Source organism: Mauremys mutica, chromosome 2, assembly GCF_020497125.1.
Source record: "Mauremys mutica isolate MM-2020 ecotype Southern chromosome 2, ASM2049712v1, whole genome shotgun sequence".
Classification (NCBI taxonomy): Eukaryota; Metazoa; Chordata; order Testudines; family Geoemydidae; genus Mauremys; species Mauremys mutica.
In genome coordinates this window covers 153,804,847-153,830,830 of record NC_059073.1, presented here as the reverse complement: position 1 = coordinate 153,830,830, position 25,984 = coordinate 153,804,847, and the positions used below count along the sequence as shown (strand labels likewise).

Here is a 25,984-nt window from a genome sequence, read left to right as displayed (position 1 = left end):
GCAAGCAAATGAACCCCTGTGACAACGTAGTAGGAATCAGACTCCTGAGTTGGTGAGAAACAATTAGTAAGAACCATTTTTTGTTTCTCTAAAATAAATATTTTTAAATAAAATTATTGGTGTCCAATAATGAAAATCACCCATTTCTACCTCCCACTTCTCATTAGCAATTTTCCCTCTAGTCTCCAACCCTCAGTTGTCCTCATCCCATTTCCAAGGCTCCCTAACACTTCTCAGATATAAATGCCCCCTAAAACTCCTTCCGAGGTGCTCTTGTTTAATGTACCCTATTTAGCTTAACAAAGAGAAAGTTAATGGGTGACTTGACTACAGTCTACGAGTAACTACATGGAGAAAAAAATATTTAATAAAAGACTTCAGTCTAGCAAAGAAATGTATAACACATTCCAATGGCTGGAAGTGGAAAGCTAGACAAATTCAGACTGGAAATATGGTACACATTTTTAAATATCAGGCTAATTGACCACTGGAACAATTTACCCAGGATCGTGGTGGATTCTCCATTACTGACAATTTTTGAATCAAGGATTTTTTTTTTCTAAAAGATATGCTATAGAAATTATTTTGGGGAATTTCTGTGGCTTGTGCTATATCGGAGGTCAGACTATATGACCACAATGGTTCTTTCCAGCCTTAGAATTTATGAATCTATGAAGTCTCCTTTCCCAAGAGACAACTGCTTATTTTTCTTTTCCCTTCTTGCCCACAGATCCTCCTCCACTCTCCCAACTTTTGCTTCCGTTCAACTGTTGATTTTACAGCAACATCCAGGATGGTAGGTGATTGCAGAGGTGAATGTGTACCCCTTGGAACAAAGGGAATTTGCAGATAACAGGGCAGCTGGGTTTGGCTGTCTGACAATATTGTAAGGAATTATTTCACTCTGCTTTTCACAATCTCAAGATGCATAAATGCAAAATGGAACGTGCACTGTCTTTGCAACATTTATATAATAATCATATGAAAGATGAGTGTTGCTGGAAGCATGATTTTAAAGACAGCTGTCATTATACTGTGCTAGATTTCTTAGACATGTATCGTTGTATAAAGACATCAGTATACAGGACATGTACAGTGTAAGTGCGTTACTGAAGCTCTTGGTCTGTCAAGCGACTTTGTTCAAATATAGAAGAATCCAATACTTATTACATTAATAAAACTAATATTTTTAATAGAGGATTTTGTAGAGGGACTTGGATACAGAGTAACAGCTAGTGCTAACATTCTCTTTACATACAAAAAGGATTTGAAGCAACAGGAAATTCAAGAAATCCACAGCGCTCAGAATATGTACATGAACCAGATTTTGTTCCTATTAATGAATATAATTTCAAATAAAATGGTAAACGATGATAAATCATAATCGATACATAACGCCCAATACAAATTTGCTCCAAATTTTTGCCTACCACTAAATTACCAAGCATACCTTAGTAAAAATATTATTGTTACCAGTGCAGAAATGTGAAATAATTTGCATTCAGAGTCTGTGAAAACCTAGTGGAAGGCGGTAGAACAACATTGTGATTGGGAGGATCCTATGTATTTCCAGAATAAAATGAGTCTGCATTTACTACTATTAGTTGTACCATGGTAATGGGTAAAAGCCCCAATCCTGGGTCAGGGCCTCACTGGACTAGTAGTTGTACGGATATACCATAAAAGGCAGTCCCTACCCAAAGAGCTTATAGTCTGAATAGACATGACAGACGAAGGCTAGATGAAGGAGGTAGTAGTATGCTGCCCCTGTTCCTTAGTTAATGCAGACACTGATATATTTAATTTGTATTTATATCAGTGCTGAAGTGACCATTTTCTGGACTCTAACCTGCTCCCATTGATAGTGGTGTCTGTAGTAGAGGAACAGGTCATGTGATTTCATTCTACTGAGCAAGAATTTGTCTAGCCCATTCTCACAAAAGATTTTTGTTTCTTATGATTGGTCAGTCATTCTCTAAATAGCAGAACCATTTTGAAGTAGAAGATGTTTGTAAATCATCTTTCTTCCTTTACTCCTTAATCAAATACAAGGCTAGATTTTTTGCCCTTGGCATTGCCAGGTACATTAGAGGGGCTGCAGAGGGACCATGCAATGGCTGGAATCCACAGAAGGAATTCTGTCTACACAAGAATTCCCTCCAATGACTCTCAGACAAGATAGCTGCCACCTTAGCTGACAGACCAAGGATTGAACAGAGATCCTCCAGAGACAAAGCCATGAGGTACTACAGCTTGAGCTAAAGCTCTGTAACTGGGGGCTGCACCAACTCATATCATTTGTGGAGTGGCATACACCTCTACTCCGCTATAACGCGACCCGATATAACATGAGTTCACGTATAGTGCGGTAGCAGCAGGGCTCCAGTGGAGCTTTAAAGGGTCCAGGGCTCTGGCTGCTGCGGGGAGCCCCGGGCCCTTTAAATCCCATTGGAGCCCTGCCACTGTTACCCCAGAGCTGCGGCAGCAGGGCTCACCAGTGATTTAAAGGGCCCGGGTTTCCTGGGCCTGGAGCTCTTTAAGTCACTGGAGCCCTGCCGCCCCTACCTCGATATAACAGGGTTTCAGCTATAACACGGTAGGGATTTTTGGCTCCCCACGACTGCATTATAGCGGGGTAGAGGTGTATTTTGAGAGATGCCAGAGACATACTTGGTGTGCTGATGGATTGTTGGGAATTGAAAGATTGTATGTAGTGCTTGCACTGTGGTGGAGAATTCTTCATGAAGATTGTGGGACCCATAATAAACTACCTCTGCAAAAGGGTGATTTAAATGCTCAGAAAGCTGTACTGAAATTACTGGGAACCAATGAAGTGGAAACTGAAGCAGGGGCACTGGTCATGCGGAAACATGATGCTGGAAGGGATGCTGTATGATATAAGGTGGAGAATGTGGGCAGGTGATAGTCAGTGAGTGCCCAAAAGAGCAAAACTGAGGCAGCGAGTTGCTTGCATAGTCACTCTGAGGACACGAGGGAGTGCCCTGGAGGTGGCTGTCCTATGACACCAATTTCAGAGAGCTTGGCCCTGATTTTTAGAGGTGCTGAGCATCCACAACTTCAACTGAAATCAATGGAAAATGATGGTGCTCAACCTCTCTGAAAATAAATCCAAAAGGTGTCAGAAGTTAGGCAACTAAAAAAGGCACTCAGTCTGTTTTGCCAAATTTTCAACAGTGACCTAAGATTTCCCAGTATCTCATTCACAAATACTTCTAAATGCATTTCTTGCACCTATCTTAACCACCACTTCTCTTGATTCCAACAATTTTTTTAAGAAAACAAGTATTATTCAAAGCAAAGCAAATTTGTGTGTTTTATTTATTTATCTAGGTAATTATTGCTAGCGTAGTAACTGATGACAAGATTTGCAAAGGTATTTAGATACCTAGTGATGCAGACAGGCACCTAATGGGATTTTTAAAAGTGCCCAAGCAGGTTATGAAGCTAACTCCCTTGAAATAATGAAAATCAACAGGAGTTAGGAACTTACCATATTTCGGCACTTTTGAAAATTCCAAAGTGTGTCTCTCCTTAGACACTGAAATACCTTTGAAAATCTGATCCTGAGAGCCTAATAATTTGCTCTTCTTGAAAACAATGCTCTCCCATTCAATGATGCTGAATAGAGAGTCCATGAAAAATGTTGAAAGGTTTAAGCTTTCTATTATAGGAAATAATTCTATTCGTATACCACTATTTATAAATCAATGTACTGGGATCATACCTGGTTTCCTAAGGGTTCTTTGCTGACACCATTGCACTTCAAATTATATAAGCTGGCTCTTACAGAGATTTATGATAGGCAAGGTCTTTTTTTAATCACTGCTACAAAGATGATATCCAACATTTATGACATTCAGCAACTCTCCCTAGAGTTCAAGAGGGACAAAACAGGCCAAATCCATTCCTGCTGCACTGACTTGAAAGATTTTTAAATTAAACTGAATGTGTCAGAGGAAATTTATTAATGAACTTATCTCTTGAGAAGATGAGTAAAACCAAAATTATGCAGACAGGAAGAATGGCATTTCCAGAAGATTACTTTTTTTTTTTTTTATTAGGAGTAGCTTCACTGTGCCAGTATGCTTCAAAGTCTAGTTATTTGCTACGAGGCAAAAAATTGAGGCAAGGGTCTGTTGACCTGAATTCGACGGGTGAATTTTTATGGCTTGCCACTGATTGCATCCGACCAGAAGATTTATAGGTTCGTATCCAATTCAGACTACAGAGTTTAAGAACTCAGAGTTCTATATTGGGAGAGGATTCTTGGGGTGCTTGGCAAAAACACATACATTGAGCCATCTCCATACCAAGTCTAACAATTCGAATGAGACCAGCCCTCAGAAGACTAAAGTATTGTGTGCCACAGACAAAGTACAGGAGAGACTGAGGTGCACCTATGCCTTCAGCCCCTGCAATGGCACGGAACTGATTAAATGATGATGAGAAGGATTGATGATGTGTGGCTGGATGAGAGTTACCCATGCAGAGGCTCCCTGCATGGCAATATTCAAGGTATAAGAAAACTTGGAGTTCCACAGATTTCTGTTCCCTGGATGGGCATATAAGGGCTCCCAGAAGGTACTCCAGCCATTAGTTTTGGGAAGCTTGTGAAGTGCATATACAGCCTGAGAAATAGAATTACTCTTTCCAGTCCCCACCATGCATCTTCTCAGTGAATGACCAAACCACAGAACAACTTGGAGCAAGAGGAAAGAGAGCTATCTTGCTTGAACGACAACAGAAGATAAAATAACGGGGAGTTCTTGTGGCACCTTAGAGACTAACACATTTGGGCATAAGCTTTCATGGTCTAAAGTTCACGAAAGCTTATGCCCAAGTAAACTGGTTACTCTGAAATGTCACAAGGACTCCTCGTTGTTTTTGCTGATACGGAATAACATGGCTACCACTCTGAAACCTGACAATAGAAGATATACATCCTTAGAATCAAAATTTGATCTGATGGACAATAAATAATGTGATCTTTGTTTGAGAACATAACTAAATTTATAGACAAAGGAAATGCAATAGATCTAATCTACCTGGATTTCTGTAAAGCATTTGATATAGTTCCACATAGATTGGACAAAACCGGGATTAATATGAGAATAGAAATTTGGTTAAGGAATTAGTTGAAGGGGAGACTATGCACCTTTTTGCTATAAACTCTGGATTTATCAATTTGAAGCAACAGAGAAGGAGAAAGATGTGGGTGTATTGGTTGATCACAGGATGACTATGAGCCTCCAGAGATATGTAGCTGTGAAAAAAGCTAATGCAATCCTAGGATGCAACAGTAGAGATATTTCTAGGAGAGCTAGAGAAGTGTTATTACTCTCCTACAAGACACTGATGAGACTTCATCTGGAATACTGTGTGCAGTCCTGGTCTCCCATGTGTAAGAAACATGAATTCAAACTGAACAGGTGCAGAGAAGGGCTACTAGAATGATCATAGAAATGGAGGGGAGAGACGAAGATCTTAGAAGGAAGGTAATATGGATGGTGAGCGATTGGCTGTTGTGACCTGCACAGGATGTGCCATGTTTGTCTTTCTTCCACATGACAGAAGCGACTTTGTCTGTACAAAGTGCAAGCTGGTCTCCATATTGGAAGAGAAGATTCAAGGTCTGAAGAAACAAGTATCAACCATGCATTGCATAAGAGAAAATGAAGATTTCCTGGACTGTCCAAGGGATGGGGGTTCCATGACCACCACTCCCAAGTGAAGGAGGTTATTGGTGGTCGAGGACTCCTTCCTCAGGGGGACTGAGTCATCTATTTGCTGTCCTGACCGGGAAAACCGAGAAGTGTGCTGCTTGCCAGGAGCTAGGATTCACGATGTGATGGCGAGACTGCTGAGGCTCATCAAGCCCTCAGATCACTACCCCTTCCTGTTTCTCCATGTGGTCACCAATGATACTGCCAAGAATGACCTTGAGCAGGTCACTGCAGACTACATGGCTCTGGGAAGAAGGATAAAGGAGTTTGAGGCACAAGTGGTGTTCTCGACCATCCTCCCTGTGGAAGGAAAAGGCCCAAGTAGAGACTGTTGAATCATGGAAGTCAATGAATGGCTATGAGGGTGGTGTTGGAGAGAAGGCTTTGGATTCTTTGACCATGGCATGGTGTTCCAAGAAGGAGTGGTAGGCAGAGATGGGATCCACCTAACAGAGAGAAAAGAGCATTTTCGCAAGCAGGCTGGCTAACCTAGTGAGGGGGGCTTTAAACTAGGTTCATCAGGGGAAGGAGAACAAAGCCCTGAGATAGGTGGCGAAGTGGGATACTAGGAGAAAGCATGAGCAGGAGAGTGCAGGAGGGGAGGACTCCTCATACTGAGAAAGGAGGACGATCAGCGAGTTATTTTAAGTGCCAATCTACAAATGCAAGAAGCCTGGGAAACAAGCAGGGAGAACTGGAAGTCCTGGCACAGTCAAGGAATTATGATGTGATTGGAATAACAGAGACTTGGTGGGATAACTAACATGACTGGAGTATTATCATGGATGGATATAAACTGTTCAGGCAGGGCAGAAAAGGTGGGGGAGTTGCATTGTATGTAAGAGAGCAGTATGACTGCTCAGAGCTCCAGTATGAAACTGCAGAAAAAAAAACAGTCTCTGGATTAGGTTTAGAAGTGTGAGCAACATAGGTGATGTCATGGTGCGAGTCTGGTATAGATCACCAGACCAGGGGGATGAGGTGGACAAGGCTTTCTTCCGGCAACTAACAGAAGTTACTAGATCACAGGCCCTGGTTCTCATGGGAGACTTCAGTCACCCCCAAATCTGCTGTGAGAGCAATACAGCAGTGCATAGACAATCCAGGAAATTTTTGGGAAGTGTAGGGGACAATTTCCTGGTACAAGTGATGGAGGAACCAACTAGAGGCAGAGCTCTTCTTGATCTACTGCTCAGAAAGAGGGAAGAAATAGTAAGGGAAGCAAAAGTGGATGGGAACCTGGGAGGCAGTGACCATGAGAAGGTCAAGTTCAGGATCCTGACACAAGGAAGAAAGGGGAGCAGCAGAATATGGACCCTGGACTTCAGAAAAGCAGATTTTGACTCCCTCAGGGAACTGATGGGCAGGATCCCCTGGGAGAATAACAGAGGGAAAGGAGTCCAGGAGAACTAGCTGTATTTTAAACAATCCTTATTGAGGTTGCAGGAACAAACCATCCCGATTTGTAGAAAGAATAGTAAATATGGCAGGCGAATAGCTTGGCTTAACAGTGAAATCCTTGCTGATCTTAAACTCAAAAGAAGCTTACAAGAAGTGGAATATTGGACAAATGACCAGGGAGAAGTATAAAAATATTGCTCAGGCATGCAGGAGTGAAATCAGGAAGGCCAAATCACACTTGGAATTGCAGCTAACAAGAGATGTTGAGTAACAAGAAGGGTTTCTTCAGGTATGTTAGCAACAAGAAGAAAGTGAAGGGAAGTGTGGGCCCCTTACTGAATGAAGGAGGCAACCTAGTGACAGAGGAGGTGGAAAAAGCTAGTGTACACAATGCTTTTTTCCCCCTCTGTCTTCACAAACAAGGTCAGCTCCCAGACTGCTGTACTTGGTCGCACAGCATGGGGAGGAGGAGACCAGCCCTCTGTGGAGAAAGTGGTGGTTCAAGTCTATTTAGAAAAGCTGGATGCCAGATGCACTGCATCCAAGGGTGCTAAAGGAGTTGGTGGATGTGATTGCAGAGCCATTGGCCATTATCTTTAAAAACTCATGGCGATCAGGGGAGGTCCTGGATGACTGGTAAAAGGCTAATATAGTGCCCATCTTTTAAAAAAGGGAAGAACGAGGATCTGGGGAACTATCGACTAGTCAGCCTCACCTCAGTCCCTGGAAAAATCATGGAGCAGGTCCTCAAGGAATCAGTTCTGAAGCAGTTAGAGGAGAGGAACGTGATCTGGAACAGTCAGCATGGATTCACCAAGGGAAAGTCATGCCTGACTAACCTAATTGCCTACTATGATGAGATAACTGGCTCTGCGGATGAGGGGAAAGCAGTAGACATGTTATTCCTTGACTTTAGCAAAGCTTTTGATACGGTCTCCCTCAGTATTCTTGCCAGCAAGTTAAAGAATATGGGCTGGATGAATGGACTACAAGGTGGATAGAAAGCTGGCTAAATCGTTGGGCTCAATGGCTCATGACCAATGGCTCCATGTCTAGGTGGCAGACGGTATCAAGCGGTCCTGGGGCCAGTTTTGTTCAATATCTTCATTAATGATCTGGAAGATGGTGTGGACTGCACCCTCAGCAAGTTTGAAGATGACACTAAACTGGGAGGAGGAGTAGATACAATGGAGGGTAGAGACAGGATACAGAGAGACCTAGACAAATTAAAGGATTGGGCCAAAAGAAACCTGATGAGGTTCAACAAGGAAAAGTGCAAATCCCTGCACTTAGAACAGAAGAATCCTATGCACTGCTACAGATCAGGGACTGAGTGGCTAGGCAGCAGTTCAGCAGAAAAGAAACTAGGGGTTACAGTGGACGAGAAGCTGGATATGAGTCAATGGTGTGCCCTTGTTGCCAAGAAAGCTAATGGCATTTTGGGTTGTATAAGTAGGGGCATTGCCAACAGATCAAGGGACATGATCATTCCCCTCTATTCTGCATTGGTGAGGCCTCATCTGGAGTACTGTGTCCAGTTTTGGGCCCCACACTAAAAAAGGATGTGGAAAAATTGGAAAGAGTCCAGCGGAGGTCAACAAAAATTATTAGGAGGCTGGAGCACATGACTTATGAGGTGAGGATAAGGGAACTGCAGCAGAGCAGAATGTGGGGGAGGGATTTGATTGCTGCTTTCAACTACCTGAAAGGGGGTTCCAAAGAGGATGGATCTGGACTTCAGTGGTACCAGATGACAGAACAAGGAGTAATGGTCTCAAGTGAGAGGTTTAGGTTGGATATTAGGAAAAACTTTCACTAGGAGGGTGGTGAAGCACTGGAATGGGTTACTGAGGGAGGTGGTAGAATTTCCTTCCTTAGAGGTTTTTAAGGTCAGGATTGACAAAGCCCTGGCTGGGATGATTTAGTTGGGGATTGGTCCTGCTTTGAGCAGGGGGTTGGACTAGATTACCTCCTGAGGTCCCTTCCAAACCCTGATAGTCTATATTATTTCTCTCATATAGAAAGCAATCAACACTGGTGAGGGAGAAGAGTTTTTTTAATTTAAGGTCCAATGTGTGCAAAACAACAAATGGATATAAACTGGCCATCAAGATGTTTATACTTGAAATTAAAGGAAGGTTTCTAACCATCAGAGGACAGAAGTTCAGGAACAGCCTTCTCAAGGGGAATAATGGGGGCAAAAAAACCCCTAATTTGTTTCAAGACTCAGTTTTACATTTTTGTGGAGGGAATGGTATGAGAAGGTTGCCTATAATGGCATATGGCTCATCCATAATTGCCAGTAGAAAATATCTCCAGTGTCTAGAGATGGGACATTAAAAGGGAGAGGGCTGAGTTACTACAGAGAATTCTTTCCCAGGTGTCTGGCTGATGGGCAGGGCCGGTGCAACCATTTAGGCCACCTAGGTGGTCACCTAGGGCGCTAGGATTTGGGGGGCGCCATTTTCTTCGGCAGCAATTGTGGCAGCCAGATCTTTGGCCGCCCTGGTCGCTGCCGGCATTTAGGCAGAGGGAGCTGGGGAAGGGGAGCACAGAGAGGGCCGCCTGCAGCAGGGGCTTCACTTCTCTCACCTCCCAGGCTTGTGGTGCCTAAGCTGATTGGCACTGCAAGCCTGGGAGGCGAGAGAAGTGAAGCAGCAACGGGGTGCTCGGGGAGGAGGTGGGCCAGGGGTGAGCTGGGGTGGCGGGGTGCCTCAGGGAAGAGGGTGGGGAATGGGGAGCTGCTGCAGGGGAGGGGAGGGTACAAGGTGGAAGTTTTGCCTACGGTACAAAACATCCTTGCACCGGCCCTGCTGATGGGTCTCTTCTAGAAGTGCATTAAATGAAAATGATGCACAGCTGCCTTGTGATACATTCTTCCTCTCATCTTTTCCCCAGGCAGAGAATTGTACATCTGGTGTAGTGCTTTGGTAGGCTTGGTGCATGTTTCCATGTGTTCATGTCAGAGAAATAAAGCAGACTTCTTCAGCTTTCCTACTTGGAGCCAGAAGTGGTGAGGATTGTGATGGTCCTTACTCCCTGTGGGAGTTCATTCCAGTGTCTCAAACTGACCCCAATAAAGCTCTGTCTCCTGCCAGATCAGTTTTACCTTTGTGACAGACTTCACACAGTATCCTTTAATTTTATTTTATTTTTATTTTTTTACACTTAGTTTACCTGTCACAACTGACCATTTGGTAAATACAGGTTTGCCTTATTCTTTGTGACTTGTATTTTTCTGTCTCCATAACCCGGAAGGATTCTGTAACATAAGGGCACTGTGACAGGGTGACACTGGTCCTTTAAGAAGGAGCAGCATCAAAGTACATTTGCTGCATCAATTTATCCAGATTAGGCTTTGTAAGGTGTCTAGGCCTTGCGCAGGAAGGAGACAATGAAGAAAACTGAGTGAGTCAGAGCAAGGAAGCCACAGAAATCAGAGGGAGGGGAAGCAGTGAGTCTGAAAGGTAAAGGGTTTTATAGCCCAGCGGGAGCTGAGGAACTATTTTTGTTTTGTTTAAAATTTGGCATGAAACTTTCTAAGAGAAACTGTAGCTATAGCAGTAGATCATGTGCTCTGTTACAGACACTGAGTACTATAAGAAGAGAGAGTACTCTGGTTTGGATATCTGTGTTATGTAAAGAGACAGGTTATTAGAACACAGCTAATAGCTGATTTATTTATTTGTTTTTGTTTAGCTCAACATGATTCTTGTCATAAGGCATTTAGATAAGCTTTTCTAGTATTTTATTTGGTCTCATGTCCTACCTGTTGAAGTTTATTTCATTTTGCATTTTTTTTTGTCACAAGCAGAAGTAGCATTTTGCTCAGAAACAAAATAAAATGTTTCACAAAATTTGGTGTTCCTACAGACAAATTGGCTTTATTAGTATGCTTACAAAACCCAATTTTGTTTATTTTGGGATTATGTATTTGAGGCACTTGTAGAATAATTATTCAACATTGATTCAATAAAATGTTGTACATGTGGTGCTTTCTTAGGAGTGACAGATAATTTGTAGAGAGATGTATCCATTTTGGAATCCTTTAGAAGTTCCTTGATTGGCAATTAGACTACTGAGTTCAAAAGCAACACAATTTAGATGGGAAGAAGAAAGTAAATAAAGTATAAATTGATGGATCAAAGTAAAATTCTGTCTTTGGTTTATTTGTTTTATACTAGCTATATTTTGGAAACTTTTTTTATATAAAAGTCCATCAGAAATATCTTGTGTTAGAACAATGAGAGCTAATAGAACTTAGAACTAAACATGAACTAGATGAAATCACCCGGTTTAAAATTTAATTAAAGCCCCTGAACATGAACCAGTTCTGCTGAGTTTCCAAACTTGGGCCAAGATTTAGATATGTTTGGCACCATACTGAGCAAACAGGAGCCAGTCCCGGTAGAAAAATCATGCAAAATTTAGAATTGATTTTCCATTTCAGTTTTAAGAAAATGCACATCAATTATAATATCGTAACCTCAATCACATAATGTATGAGAAAGTCAAATATATTTTGTACCACACAAGGGAGAGAAAGGAAAATAAAATGACACTGCCCTGCAGAGGCTGAATCTCCCTATTTCAATTTAAATAACTGAAGAATTCCCAAGGTTCTAGGTGTCCTAACACATCATTAACAATACAATTATAGCTGCATTCAAATAACCAGTTCAGCAGGAGTTCCGCCAGCCACCTACAAACATTCCCTTCTGCCCCCTTCATTGATCAGAGAAGCATACCTCCAGCCTTTTCAAGAAACCCTATGAAACTAAAGTCTTTTGCAGTATGCCAGGAAGGTTATCAAATTCTAGTGCAGCAGGCTTAGGTGGTGAGCCAGCTTTGCTGAATTTGGCACAAAGTTTTTGAAATGACTTGGGGTCTCTTGAAAACATAGGTTTAATGTAGATAATGTGCTATTACTGCTTTGAATCACATCATTTTTGGTGACAAATTAAAAGATGTATGCTTGACTTAAAGTAAAATGATATTCATCATAAGCAGCTCAGGAAGCTTGAAAGTATTCAAGGAAATAATTTCTATATAATAACTAATGAATTTTTGGTATATAATTGCAAGCCAGTTCATATATATGAAACTGAATAACCATGGAAATCTCAAACTGAAGCAATGGGAACTACATCAATACAACTAGTTTCATTAACTTTAATTGACTACATGTAATGTCTAGAAAATATAATCTCTGTACCAGTCAGTTTTAATTCAAATCCAACTAGCGAACAGTCTCATTGCATATTTACTTACAGGTACCTACTAATATGACAAAAGCTATGATTCTTATACAGCTCATTCCAAAAAAATAAAGTGTGATGAACTTCCCACTTTACTCTTGTAGAAGAACTGAAAGTCTCAGTTTGCTAGGCATATGACTATGTTGCTTCAAAGATTTATTTAATATGGCCATGACAATCTTCAATAATCTCTATATTTTACTTTTAAATTATCTCTCTCTGTGTGTGTCTAAAATTGTTTTACTAGATTAACAGATTAAGCTTGAGAGATTAGTGTCATATTTAAATGTAAATCTTAGGCAGCTATTGGCCAATTTTACCGTGTTAGTGTAGCCACTGACTGATTGCAGTTAACTCTGCTATTCATGTAGCCATTTGCACACTTAAAGGGCATGTTTGATCTGCTGCTAGTGAGTATCACTTCCATCAACTATGTGAACATCAGTTCCATTTATTTTGTGCTTATGGTCTAATACAAGTCTCAATCTGCATAAAAAAATAATTTATCAATGGGAATTCTGTTATGGGAGAAAAACAGTATGTAGCCCTTAAAGAGTACTATAGATAGTGCAGGGGTTAACTAAGGCAAAATGTGTTCTTTAACACGAAGACTATCTTCAACTTCAGTGATAGGGTGCAACTGAGGGCAGTATTTGCATCATGGTATAAGGTGATAATTAATAAATAATTATTCTTTCAAATGCTCTGCACCTCATACTGCAATTAGGAGACATTGTTCTCAGTGACAGTCCACCCACCACTGTGGCACTGGATTAAAGCAGACATTATTAAAGAATGTTATGACACCAGCAAACCAAGGCAAATACTCTGGAGCCAAGTTCCTTGAGAAGTGCACTCAGTGTCCATGAGCAATATCAATAGTAGATCACAATGATGGCTGCCCTGCTTCACATAAAAATTCCTTCTATATTCCTTAAATAAGCAGTATGCCATTTAAGTAGGCTCTCACTGCTGTCTTAGGGTATGCCTACACTGCAATTAAAAACCTGCAGCTAGCCCATGCCAACTAGCTTGGGCTAAGAGGTTGTTTAACTGCAGCATAGACAACCAGGCTTGCTTTGGAGCCTGGGCTTTAGGACCCTGTATGGTGGGAGGGTCCCAGAGTTTAGGCTGCGGCCTGAGCCCAAATTCTACCCTGCAGTTAAACAACCCCTTAGCCCAAATCAGCTTGCATGGGCCAGCTGCAGGTGTCTAATTGCAGTACAGACATACCCTTAGACAACTCTTGATACATAGTGGGTAAAAAACCTGAAAAATGAAAATTCACTACCTACAACAAAACTTCATAACTCTGGAAAAAATCTACTTGTACATTAAAATAAAATCTTTGTATAACTTAATTTAATTTACATCAGCATTCTTTAAAGCATCTCAAGATCAGGAGGGAAAGTATTTCTGAAATACTAAAGATTACAAGTGTATATATTTTTATTTTCTGCTTCTGTCTCTTTGCTGGGGGGGTTGTTTTTTACTTGAGGAAACTCTGAATTTGATTATGGGGTTTTGATCTCCTTCACTCTGAAATACACAACCCTTCATATATTGTCTGAATGTAGTAGGCTTTGCATTTTATCACTATTTTCCCCCTCTCCTGGCACCTGCTTTCTATCATCTCTCCACACAGTCTCAGTGCTGTCAGTTACTAGTGTGAAACAATGTTTAGGCAAGACTGAATCATAATTTTCAACAGGAATTCACAATGATCACAACCATGGGCTTCAATTCTATGAAATTAACTAAAGCTCAATGCAGGGTTTGAGTCCATGTGGTGGTGAATGCCCTCAACTCCATTGAAGTTAGTGTGGGAGAGGATATTCAGCTCTTCATAGGACTGATTCCTTTGATAAGTTTAAGAAACTTCAAACTTATCTGTATCTGTTTCCTGAGTGTCAGTAGAGAGTTTCTCAACAAAAAAGAACTCCTGAGGAGCAACATGGTATCAGTACTGAATGTTAGCATGAGAAAAAATGGTGCTGTATATTGAATACAAACTAAAGGCCATTTTATGATCCTCCAAAGAACCAACTGCTAAAGAACCAAGTGTATTATTGGTATGATAACTTGGGAAAGGTGGTGGTTTCTTAATGTTACACCTGGAGGCAGTGAAGTGTTATATGGCATTGTGCTTCTGTATCTATCCATAATGATACAAAATCAGAAGGGGGAAATTAGGAGCTGTGCAAAAAAAAAATCTAAACTATTGTAGAGAAATGTTTTCCTCTTCTCTTTTCAAGATGAAGTCCTAAACAAGCAAGCTCTTAGTCATACACCTGTTTTTTAGTTATACAAATAGTCCCATCTAAGCCAATGAACTTATTCACATGCTTAAGAACTACCTGAGGGCACAATTTTGCTATTTTGTCACTCTGTAGGGAAAAATAAGTCCCTGATCTCCTGGGCATGCAGAGGCTGCTTTGGTGGAGTCTAGCCTATAATTACCTGTATGTCTTTGCAGCTTCAATGGTCAGTGGGTGAAATGTGCCTATCTAGTTCCTATTTCCACCCTCACTCCATAGGGTGCTCTGTGCCCCCAGAGGAGAGGAAATGGAGCAGTCTCTCTGCGCCTCACAGCATAACCCCAATGTAGATTGCACAAAGATTCCAGAGAAGCCTCTGTACGCCCTCTCCAATCTAGTCGTAAACAGACAAAAATCTTCTGGATCTGGCACTCTTTAGACTTTTCTTCTACAATACTGTTCATTTTTTTCCACAGTACTACTTATCTACCATTCAAAAGATGCAACATATCTGTTTTATTTTACTAAGGGTTAGTTAAAATGAGGATCAATTAGAGCAGGGATCGGCAACCTTTGGCCTGCGGCCCACCAGGGTAAGCACCCTGCAGGCTAGTCTGGTTTGTTTACCTGCCGCATCCACAGGTTTGGCCAATCATGGCTCTCACTGGCCACGGTTTTCCGTTCCAGGCCCATGGGAACTGCAGGAAGTGGCGCAGACTAAGGAATGTGCTGGCCGCCACTTCCCACTGCTCCCATTGGCCTGGAGCAGTGAACTGTGGCCCGTGGGAGCCACAATTGGCTGAACCCGTGGATGCGGCAGGTAAAGAAACCGGCCCGGACTGCCAGGTGCTTACCCTGGTGGGCTGCGTGCCAAAGGTTGCTGATTCCTGACTTAGAGTGAAAGATCATCACAGTGAAGCAGCAACATAGCTCTCTTATGTCTCTTTTCAAATCTTCAGCTTTTCATCTTGTTGATGGTGCTACTGTTACCTGGCGTTCTTTCAAGCCAAAGCTCTTTGCAACTTTCACTTTGTGCCAGGAAATAAGTCAGGGGAGACACGGCCATCCGACCGATAGATGGCTGGCACAAACAGGACAACACAAGAGTGCTTTCACTTAAAGTTAAACTTTACTTAGTCTCAAGCACTTATGTGTGCACCAGGTTAGTAAAACACCCCCATCCCTTGATAATGACCAAAGCTGAGGGTGGCTCTCGACTGACACAGCAGCAGGCTTTTGGTGGCCAAATCTTCCATCTGCCAATGAGGACTGCAAGATGTATCCAGAGGAAGAGTCCAAACGAGTCCCACTACCTCAAACTTTGCCCCCTTATTTATTCATTAGTAATAGAATGACATGTCCCCTAAAGAAAACTTGTTAAGTAAGCAGTTTCAATGGTCAAGCAAGAGGTTCCTTCTGATTATTGATTAACCAGGTGTGAGTTTTTCCAGAGTGTGCAGCCTTGAGGCCCCAATAGACATTCCTTGGGCACATCCTGCTCTTCTAAAATGCATGTATCAGCAAGTTCAGCACAATTCTTATCAGGAAGGACATGGGGTCAAGTTGCCCTTTCTGTGGCACCCCAAACCCCCTCCCCTCCTGCCTTGGTCAAGCTGAGACTGCTGACTAGGCAGCTTTTAGCAATAAGCCATAGTGGTTTCAGGCACTTTACTGGTTTGCCAAAATCTCCCTGTACACTACAAGAGAGGCTCAACGAACATTTGAGATAATAACCAGATGTGGTACTGGAAAGTTGTTGAAAGATCTGCTCTATATTTTTATTTGATTTTTCAGTCTCCAGTTATTTGCCAGGCCCTTCCTCAGCCCCTTCCCCCCCCCCCACCCCGCCCAGCATCTAATAAATTGGCAATGTCAGTCAGGGATCAATGTGTTAGTTTTGACTGCTGTCTTAAAAGATTTCTGAAAAGAAAATCCGTTCTGCATTTATTAGCAAAGAAACACAGAACTAGACAAACAGTAAAACAAACATGCTTTTAAATATATTTATATATAATATTTATGTATGTTCTTCCTTTCTAAACATTAATTTTACATGTAAATATAATGCTCAAATTAGTGGAAACATTTTAATTAGAATTTAGGACTACGGCCTCTCTGCAATGAAGAGTTAGCTTTCCCCTCAGATATAATCTATATATATTTGTACCAATTAAAAGGTGTGGGGGTCTCCCCACCGCTATTTTAAAAAACACCTACAAAAGATTTCACAGTAACAAAGAACATCCCTATGCCATGGCATTTGCAAGGAGTGTGACTCTTTGGAATAGTATTAATATTTATGAAGGTGAACAAATGGTTAGATAAATAATTAAAATAAGTATCTTTTAAGGAACAGAAGAAAAGTATTTTTTTCATATTACATAGTGATCTGTCTTAAAGCAAGATCTTCTAAAAAAGGATAACACTGTGACAAGAATAATGACATTTCTATGTTATTTTTTTAACTAGTAAAAAGAAGAATACAAAAACTACCTTATGAATTTTGATGTGAGCCTCTGGTGCAATCTTTTTTAGAATCTCCCTCTGTTGTTCCAAAATGTCTTCTTTTTTGAAATCTTCTAAAAGAAAGAAGAGAGACATTTGGTTTACAAGATTTCCTTCTTCTAATTTTTAAATATTCAAGACATTTGTTTACAAAGAAGGCCTATAGAAGTCCAGAATGGCAGGAGCTGGTTACATATAAACTGGACTTTATTAGTACTCACATATGTATACTGTACTCTTTTAAGTTCCAAGCATATATATTTTTAAATGGTGCAGTAACTATATTTTGTTGATTTAAAAAAATCTCCATACTTTTCATGCAGTTTAACCAATCAGTCTCAATTATGCTCTGTGAATGGGGGGGAAGCAGTAGACATGGTATTTTTTGACTTTAGTAAATCTTTTGATACTGTCTTGCATGACCCTCTCATAAACAAACTAGGGAAATGCAACGTAGATGGAGCTACTATAAGGTGGGTGCATAACTTGTTGGAAAACTGTTCTCAGAGAGTAGTTATCAGTGGTTCACAGTCAAGCCAGAAGGGCATCATAATATATGGAGATATACATCTCTCATAGAACTGGAAGGGACCCTGAAAGGTCATCAAGTCAAGCCCCCTGCCTTCACTAGCAGGACCAAGTACTGATTTTTCTCCAGATCCTTAAGTAACCCCCTCAAGGATTGAACTCACAACCCTAGGTTTAGCAGATCAATGCTCAAACCATGGAGCTTGAGCAGGGTGTGGCTCGGATTGGTTCTGAGTGTGGCTCTGTTCAATATCTTCATCAATTACTTAGATAATGGCATAGAAAGTATACTATGGCAGAGCACCAACCTTGTCCCCATGGGTCCTGCACTTCTAGGCACTTTCAGGGTAGCCTCAGTGACTCACTGCAACCCTCCATGCAGCCCTTCTCTCTCTAGGGCCAGGGTTACAATCTTCTGAGCCCTTTTCATCATAAGCCAGCAAGGAGGTTGGTGAGAGAACTCCCACAGGCTCTGTTGTCCCTAGGGCTTATTTCAGAACAGTTTAGCCTCCTGTCCTGACCAGGGCCTGTCTTCCCTTCCCAGGAGATGTTTCTGTAGTGGCAGGTTGAGGGGGAGAGGAAACAGGCCCACCATCTACTCCAGGTTCCAGCCCAGGGACCCTAATGGTAGCAGCTGTTGGCAGCCAACCTTTCACTGCCAGAGTTGCTATATTTCCCTGGGCCACTTCCCCACAACTCTCCTGCTTCTCCCTTCTTCATCCTTACCTTAAAACTTCCTTACCAATGGCTTAAGGATGTCTTCATTAGCCAACCCTTCAGCTGCACTTCCTTTTCTCTGGCTCTCCCCAACCTGGCTGGAGTGAGCCCTTTTATAGTATCAAAAGGGCCTTAATTAGAGTCAGGTGTTCACATTAGCTTAATGGACTCACCTGACTCTTTGCAGGTTAATTGGAGTCAGATGTTCTCATTAGTCTGGAGCAGCCCCTGCTCTGGTCAGTCAGGGAACAGAAAACTGCTAATCCAGTGGTCAATATATCTGCCTTTGACTACTTTGTTGTACCCAACTGGCCTGGGTCTATCTCAATGGTTATAAAGTCTGCAGATGATACCTAGCTGGGAGAGATTGCAAGTGCTTTGGAAGATAAGATTATAATTCAAAATGATTTGGACAAACTGGAGAAATGATCTGAAGTAAATAGGATGAAATTCAATAAGGACAAATGCAAAGTACTCAACTTAGGAAGGAACAAATCAGTTGCACCACATATAAAATGGGAAATGACTGACTAGGAAGGAGTACTGTGGAAAGGGATTTGCAGCTCTTAGTGGACCACAAGCTAAATATGAGTCAACAGTGTAATGCTGTTGCAACAAAAGCAAACATCATTCTGGGATGTATTCGCAGGAGTGCTGTAAGCAAGACACGAGAAGTAATTCCTCCGCTCTATTCCACATTGATTAGGCCTCAACTGGAGTGTTGTATCCAGTTCTGGGTGCCACATTTCAGGAAAGACATGGACAAATTGGAGAAAATCCAGAGAAGAGTTACAAAAATGATTAAAGGTCTAGAAAACATGACCTATGAGGGAAGATTGAAAAAAAAATGGCTTTGTTTAGTCTAGAGGAGAGAAAACTGAGAGGGGACATGGTAACAGTTTTCAAGTACATAAAAGGTTGTTACAAGGAGGACAGAGAAAAAAAACGTTCTTCTTAACCGCTGCTGATAGGACAAGAAGCAATGGGCTTAAATTGCAGCAAGGGAACTTTAGGTTGGACTTTAGGAAAAACTTCCTAACTGTCAGGGTAGTTAAGCACTGAAATAAATTGCATAGGGTGGTCGTGGGATCTCCATCACTGAATATTTTTAAGAGCAGGTTAGACAAACACCTGTCAGTGATGGTCTAGGTAATACTCAGTCCTGCCATGAGTGTAGGGGACTGGACTAGATGACCTCTCGAGGTCCCTTCCGGCCCTATGATTCTCTGATTCTGTGCTAAGTGGAACTCTATAATCTCTTTGACTCTGGATCTGCATGATTGAAAGTGTAAATTAGACCCAGAAGCAGCCAGCCACTTTCATGCAAAAAAAGAAGCACTTTACAGTATTTGAATGAACTCATTCTGTATGGATGTAGCTGAATTAGTTTTAACTGGCTGAGGAAACTTTAAAAATGAGAGAGTATTAGGAAGTAGGAATAGGGTATAATGCACTATGTCAATTATTAGCAACTAAAATTGGGAAAGTATTTCAGCTACTTTGTTCTTTTGTCAGACCTCAAGACACATTGTGTGTATTACCAAATTACCTCCAGGTTCAGTAAGAAATAAGACCAGGGCCACCCGGGGGGTGGGGGCAAGTGGGGCAATTTGCCCCAGGCCCTACAGGGCCCCCCACAAGAATATAGTATTCTTTAGTATTGCAACTTTTTTTTATGGAATGGGCCCCCAAAATTGCTTTGCCCCAGGCCCCCTGACTCCTCTGGGTGGCCCTGAATAAGACCACAAAAGTACATCCACAGAATAAATTTTTGGTCCAAATTTTAATGGAAAGGAGTCTGCTAATGAGAAAATAATTGCAGCTGCTTTATAGAAGGCATCCTTTCTAGACTTACCAAAATTCTATATGCACAATTAAAAAGGGACAAAGGAGGTTGCTACAGGACTAAATTCTGTGTTAAATTACATAGCATTTAATGATGTTGTATGAGATGTAAGATAGTACAAAACTTTCCCACATAAATATACAAATATAGGACCAAATTTTGCTGACAGTTATAAATCTGTTTTCTCTTTTTCTCTCTTTGAAAATATAAACGTATCTCCAAGTTGTATGTTTTTCCTGTATGTCACTGCTGTATAATATATTCAGTGGACCCTATGACTGATTGTCTGACATAACATAGTGCTCTCATCTGTTGTTAGCCAGTTAAGAGTCACTCATCTGTAATTCCTGGCACCTGCTATCACTGACACAGAGGTCGTGGCTATTGTATACTGCCAGAAGGAGACAGGTATGAGGCCACCTTTATACAACAATATAAGCAATGTTTGTTTTTTCTCTACAATGTGTACATCTACTACCTCTCTCTTAATTAGAAAAATGCACATAATCATATTGCACTTTAGCGGATGTGATCTAAAAAGGATAAAAAAAACCCTATATATAATATTACACACGTGAATGATTCACTGATTATCATTAACACATTAACACTGTGTCCTTTTTCACAGACATAGTTCCTAAAATATAAAAGCCTGACTTTAAACCTGACCTCAATTTTTGAGCCTTCCCCTATGGATTTATTCATCCTCACCACAGTTCCAATGTAATTTACTAAAAAGTCTGAGACAGTAGCAGTACAGCAGTTTTGAACTCTAAGAGAAGCAAATAATATGCACCCAAATCTTTAGCTGACATAACTCAGCATAGCTCAATTGCAATCAGTTTAACATGAGTTAACAATCTGTTTCTAAATTTCTAATTGTGTTTCTAAAGCATTTTTTATGTAATGGTCTATAACCACTCTTTATAACACATCATAAAACAAATATTTTAGCACGTGTTGTGTATCTGTGTAAGCACACAGTATAGAGTATATCTGATTGTGTGGGATAAAGGTTGTGTCAGCCAGAACTCAGTTAGGAAGGCCATTCCCAATAGCTGTCAATAAAATATTTATATCAGACATTTTCATATGTTCAACATATGTAAAGTTTTGAAATGTTTCAGTGACTTTTCAAAATCTATAATGGGACTTTTTTTTAAACCCTCTTCTTGTAGAACCAGCTTGCCTTAGTGACTATGGGTGAGATTCACAAAGGTACCTAGGCACCTAAATCCCATTTTTAGGCACCATAGCAATTAACAAAACTCCCGCTTGGCTGCCACCTAACCCTGTAAGCATCTACATTCACTTGATGCCTAAGTTGTTGTCTCTGGGCAAGTGCACTGCAGCCTCATTCTAGGCACCTGAGCACTTATCACCCGGCTGAGCATGCAGGCTACTGCCTCATGATAGGTCTGGATGTGTATCTCCCACGTAAGCCCCAGAGCAATTCACAAACTGTGCAACAAAGCTGTTTGGGCAACTAAGTCCCTGATCCAGTAGGTGGCCTCTGAACATGCTTACTAGATTGAGCCCCTCAAGCAAGTTCATACAAAACAACTATGAGGGGAGAGGAGGACCTTCCTTGCAACCTTTAGCCTAGTGGATAAGGTGCCCGGAATATGGGAGACCATCCATTCAAATTGCCCTTCTCTTGAGGGAGAGAAGGAATTTGAACAGAGATCTGCTACCTCTCAGATGAGTACCTGGACCACTAAGCTATGGAATATTCTGATGTGGGGGTCCCTCAGTCTTGCCTAGTGAAGCTATACCACCCAGATTTAGATGTCTATCTCAGAGAAGTTGAGGGGTTTAGCACATACATCTCTGATTAACGTCTCCAATTGGCTAGCTTAGATGGCTCCAGGCCTAGCATCTGGTTTGTGGATCACATTCTTAGGAGGCTGTGACTCTCCATTCATTGTATAGGTGCCTCACTCAGGCTTCGTGGTTCACAGTGATTTTTCTAAGCCCCTATACGTTAGGTGCTGTGATGTTCAGTGTTGCAACATCTAAGACTATGCCTACACTGCACACCACTTTCAGAGGCATGTAGGATATATGTAGCTACATGCTGCAGTGAAAAATCAAGCTGCCTCCACACTGCAGTGTACATGGAAAGGCTACTTTTCCAGCAGCAGGGAAAGGCTGCAGCAGCTGGAAGGCAGTGGGACCCTACACAGGTAAAAGTAGCAGTGTAGACAGGAAGGCAGGTAAAAGCTTATAGGGTATGTACTGGGGTACATCGCACACCCTTCAGGCATGTCTGCACTCTATTTACCTAAGCCATGCTTCCCCATCTACACTGTTACTTACACCCGTGCTACGAGGGCTACCCAAGTACATACTATACACTCCTCCAAAAGAAACATTCATTGCAGATGTAGCCTGGGTCCCTGAGCAAGGAAACAGCATGGAGTCTCCTTCCTCCAGCAGACTGTCTGTCTCCTGGTTCGCAGCTAAAAATGCTTCTCAAAGAGGGACTAGAAAACTATAAAAGGGAAGAGCAAACACCCACCTCTCTCTGCCTGACCATCTAATTCTTTGCACCTGAGAAGAGAAAGAAATAGTCAATGGACTCAGGGGGAAGGGTCCTGACAAAGTTTTGTCAGCTGGAAGCATGTGGTAAGAAACTTTGCTTTGAATCTAATATAGTTTGTGAAATAGGCACTAGAAAGCATTTTTTATCTTATTTTCTTGTAAACATTTCTGACTTTCATGTCTCATTGCTTGTACTCACTTAAAATTTTTTTTGTAGTTAATAAATTTGTTTTACTGTTTAATCTAATCCAGAGTGTTTAAATGAAAGTGTCCGGGTAACTCCACTGAAGTTGGTAAACTAGTATATTTTATTCACTTAAAGGAATAATGGACTTAATATATTTGGATGGTCCAGGAGAGGGCTGGGCAGTACAAGACACATTTCTGGGAGGAAATCCAGGACTGGGACTGTGTTGGGGTCACCCTGCAGTATAACCAAGGCTGGTGCACTCCACAGTGTAACCCAAATGTGGCTAGCAGGCTTCAGTTCTACACAGACATTCAGAGTGTTATTTGCTTGCTGGAAGGCTGTTAGTGAGCAGACCAAGTGGGAGCTACTATCAGCAAGGTATTATAAGGCATCCAAGGTTGCAGGGCAGGGGTTACACGGCTCCTCACTTGTCTACATTGCACCCAGGTATGTCACGCTTTAGCTCATAATGGTTGAGAGGGAGCTGGGTTAGACAAGGGTCCAGCAGCCAAACCCATTTTACCACTTGTACACTCACTGAACTTCCCCTGAGTGGCACTGCCAGCATCCCAAAGCTTCTCTTCCTGCCTTAGAATTGCCTTTTGTATAAAAATGCTGTGACAGGCACAGACTGGCCAACCTGTGTATGACCCATAACAACTTAACAAAGAGGCATTGAAATGTAGTCAAGACAATCTACTTGTATGTGAATTTAAAAGAGATGTAATAGACTAGCAATCATCAATCCATTTATTTGAAATAATGGAAATCAAGGATAGATGTTAACAGGGCCACCCAGAGGATTCAGGGGGCCTAGGGCAAAGCAATTTCGGGGCCCCTTCCATAAAAAAAAGGTTGTAATACTATATTCTCATGGGGGCCCCTGTGGGGCCCGGGGCCTGGGGCAAATTGCCCCACTTGTCCCCCCTCCCCTAGGCGGCCCTGGATGTTAAGGGTAGATGTCTGTGTTTACCAATATGCTGACAGAAGTTTAAGAGTGTAACCAAATTAGCTTGTAGATTCTAATTCCTTTTCATGTCTTCATTGCCTTAATTATGTATGTAACTGTGTCCAGCTAAGCTTAAAATCAAAGATGTGAGACATTGCAGGAAACTAATAATATTGTCTATGTTGTCTTCAGCTTAACTATCTAAGCCAGGGGTCAGGAACCTTTGGTATGCAGCTCGCCAGAGTATGCACCCTGGCAGGCTGGGCTGGTTTGTTTACCACCGTGTCTGCAGGTTCGGCCGATCGCGGCTCCCACTGGCCACAGTTCACCGTCCCAGGCCAATGGGGCAGTGGGAAGCGCCAGCCAGCACATTTCTCAGCCCGCGCCACTTCCCACAGCCCCAAGTGGCTTGGGGGTGGTGAACTGCAGCCAGTGGGAGCCGCAATCGGCCGAACCTGTGGACGCGGCAGGTAAACAAACTGGCCTGGCCCATCAGTGTGCTTACCCTGGCGAGCCGCTTGCCAAAGGTTGCCAACCCCTGATCTAAGCTATAACGAAGGACTGGCTAATGGCCTTATGTGAATGAATCCAACTAGTTTATCTGTGTATATACAGTAAATAGAAGATTAATTTCAAAGCAAAGATCTGCATTGCCTATTCTTTCTCGGGGGAAGGCCCTTCTGTGACATCGCTGTGAGGAGGCTTGTCAGCTTGCTAGTGAGCTATAAAGGAAAGCCCTGGGCCTGATCTTTTCATCTCAAGTCTGCTTAAACTTTAACAGGGAAGGTCTAAGCCATAAGACTGATGTCTCCAGATAGACACCTGAACTGCCTATTGGAATATAATCCTTTGAACTGATTCCAGAGAGAATTTTATAAATCAGCAGCTTCCTCATCTCTGCTATGAAAGTTACCTAAGGACTTTACACACATTTTTATGTATATTGACCTCTTAACCATATATAACTCTTCTTTTTCGTTTTATTAATAAATCTTAGATGTAGCTATTAAGGATTGACTGTAAGTGTGTATTTGGGTAAGATCTGAAATATTCATAGACCTGGGGAGTAATGTGTCTGATCCTTAATTGGAAGAACTTGATTTATGGTGAATAGGGTTTTAATAACCGCTCACTATATTAGGCTTAGCTGTCTAGCTGGGAACCAAGAGCTGGAATGCCTAAAGTAGATTGGTTAACAAGAAGCCAAAAACAATGTGGTATTACAGAAGCTATTTTGTCACTGGGTTGGTAAATCTAATTATAGAACAACCAACCAGTTTGGGGGTTTGTCTGCCCTATTTCTTGCAGTGTCCCCCAAGTATGGCATTCTCACTGTGGCCCCCTCCCGGCACCTGGTCACAAATGCATATATTCAAATTCTACAGAAATAATTTGTAAGAGTCATGGTACAAAATAGAGCACCTACCTTCCAAAGATCTTAAATCACTTTGCAAATAGTAATAAGTTACTCTCCACAACAAGGTAGGTAATATTAACAATACACATCATCTATAGAACATTATTAAGTATCACAGTGTACCATTTATGGCAGAGTCAAACTTAACCCAGAAATCTTGATTTCCTGTCCTGAGCTTTAACTAGTAGACCATGCTTTCATTGTAGGCCAGGAGTTGGCAACCTTTGGCATGCGGCTTGCCAGGGTAAGACCCCTTGCGGGTTGGGCCGGTTTGTTTATCTGCCGCATCCGCAGGTTCAGCTGATCGCAGCTCCCACTGTCCACGGTTTGCCGCCCCAGGACAATGGGGGCTGCAGGAAGTGGCATCCAGCACATCTCTCAGCTCACGCCGCTTCCTGCCACCCCCATTTGCCTGGAATAGTGAACCATGGTCAGTGGGAGCCGCGATCGGCCGAACCTGCAGACGCAGCAGGTAAACAAACCAGCCTGGCCCGCCAGGGGGCTTACCCTAGTGAGCCACGTGTCAAAGGTTGCCAACCCCCGTTCTAGGCCATCTTATATTTTGATTGTGTTGTGCTCAGAAAAGGGAAAATTAATATTGAGCAATTTACAGGGGCAATGTATTTT

General features: G+C 41.9%; 1 protein-coding gene across 13 annotated transcripts in view; it reads right to left on the bottom strand.

Annotated features, from left to right (window-relative positions):
- The window catches only part of CDH18 (cadherin 18), a 644,661-nt gene extending 624,144 nt beyond the window's left edge, over positions 1 to 20,517 (bottom strand). For 4 of the 13 annotated variants that reach the window (XM_045007537.1, XM_045007538.1, XM_045007536.1 and 1 more), the window contains exons 1-2: positions 18,421 to 18,490; positions 17,155 to 17,240 (exon numbers count right to left, since the gene is read on the bottom strand). The gene's annotated coding sequence lies outside the window, so the exon portion shown is untranslated. Of the gene's footprint in view, positions 1 to 17,154; positions 17,241 to 18,420; positions 18,491 to 20,424 lie in introns of those variants that run through there. The other 9 variants (XM_045007540.1, XM_045007545.1, XM_045007547.1 and 6 more) reach the window with 4 other exon arrangements.
- Between the last annotated feature and the right edge of the window lie 5,467 nt (positions 20,518 to 25,984).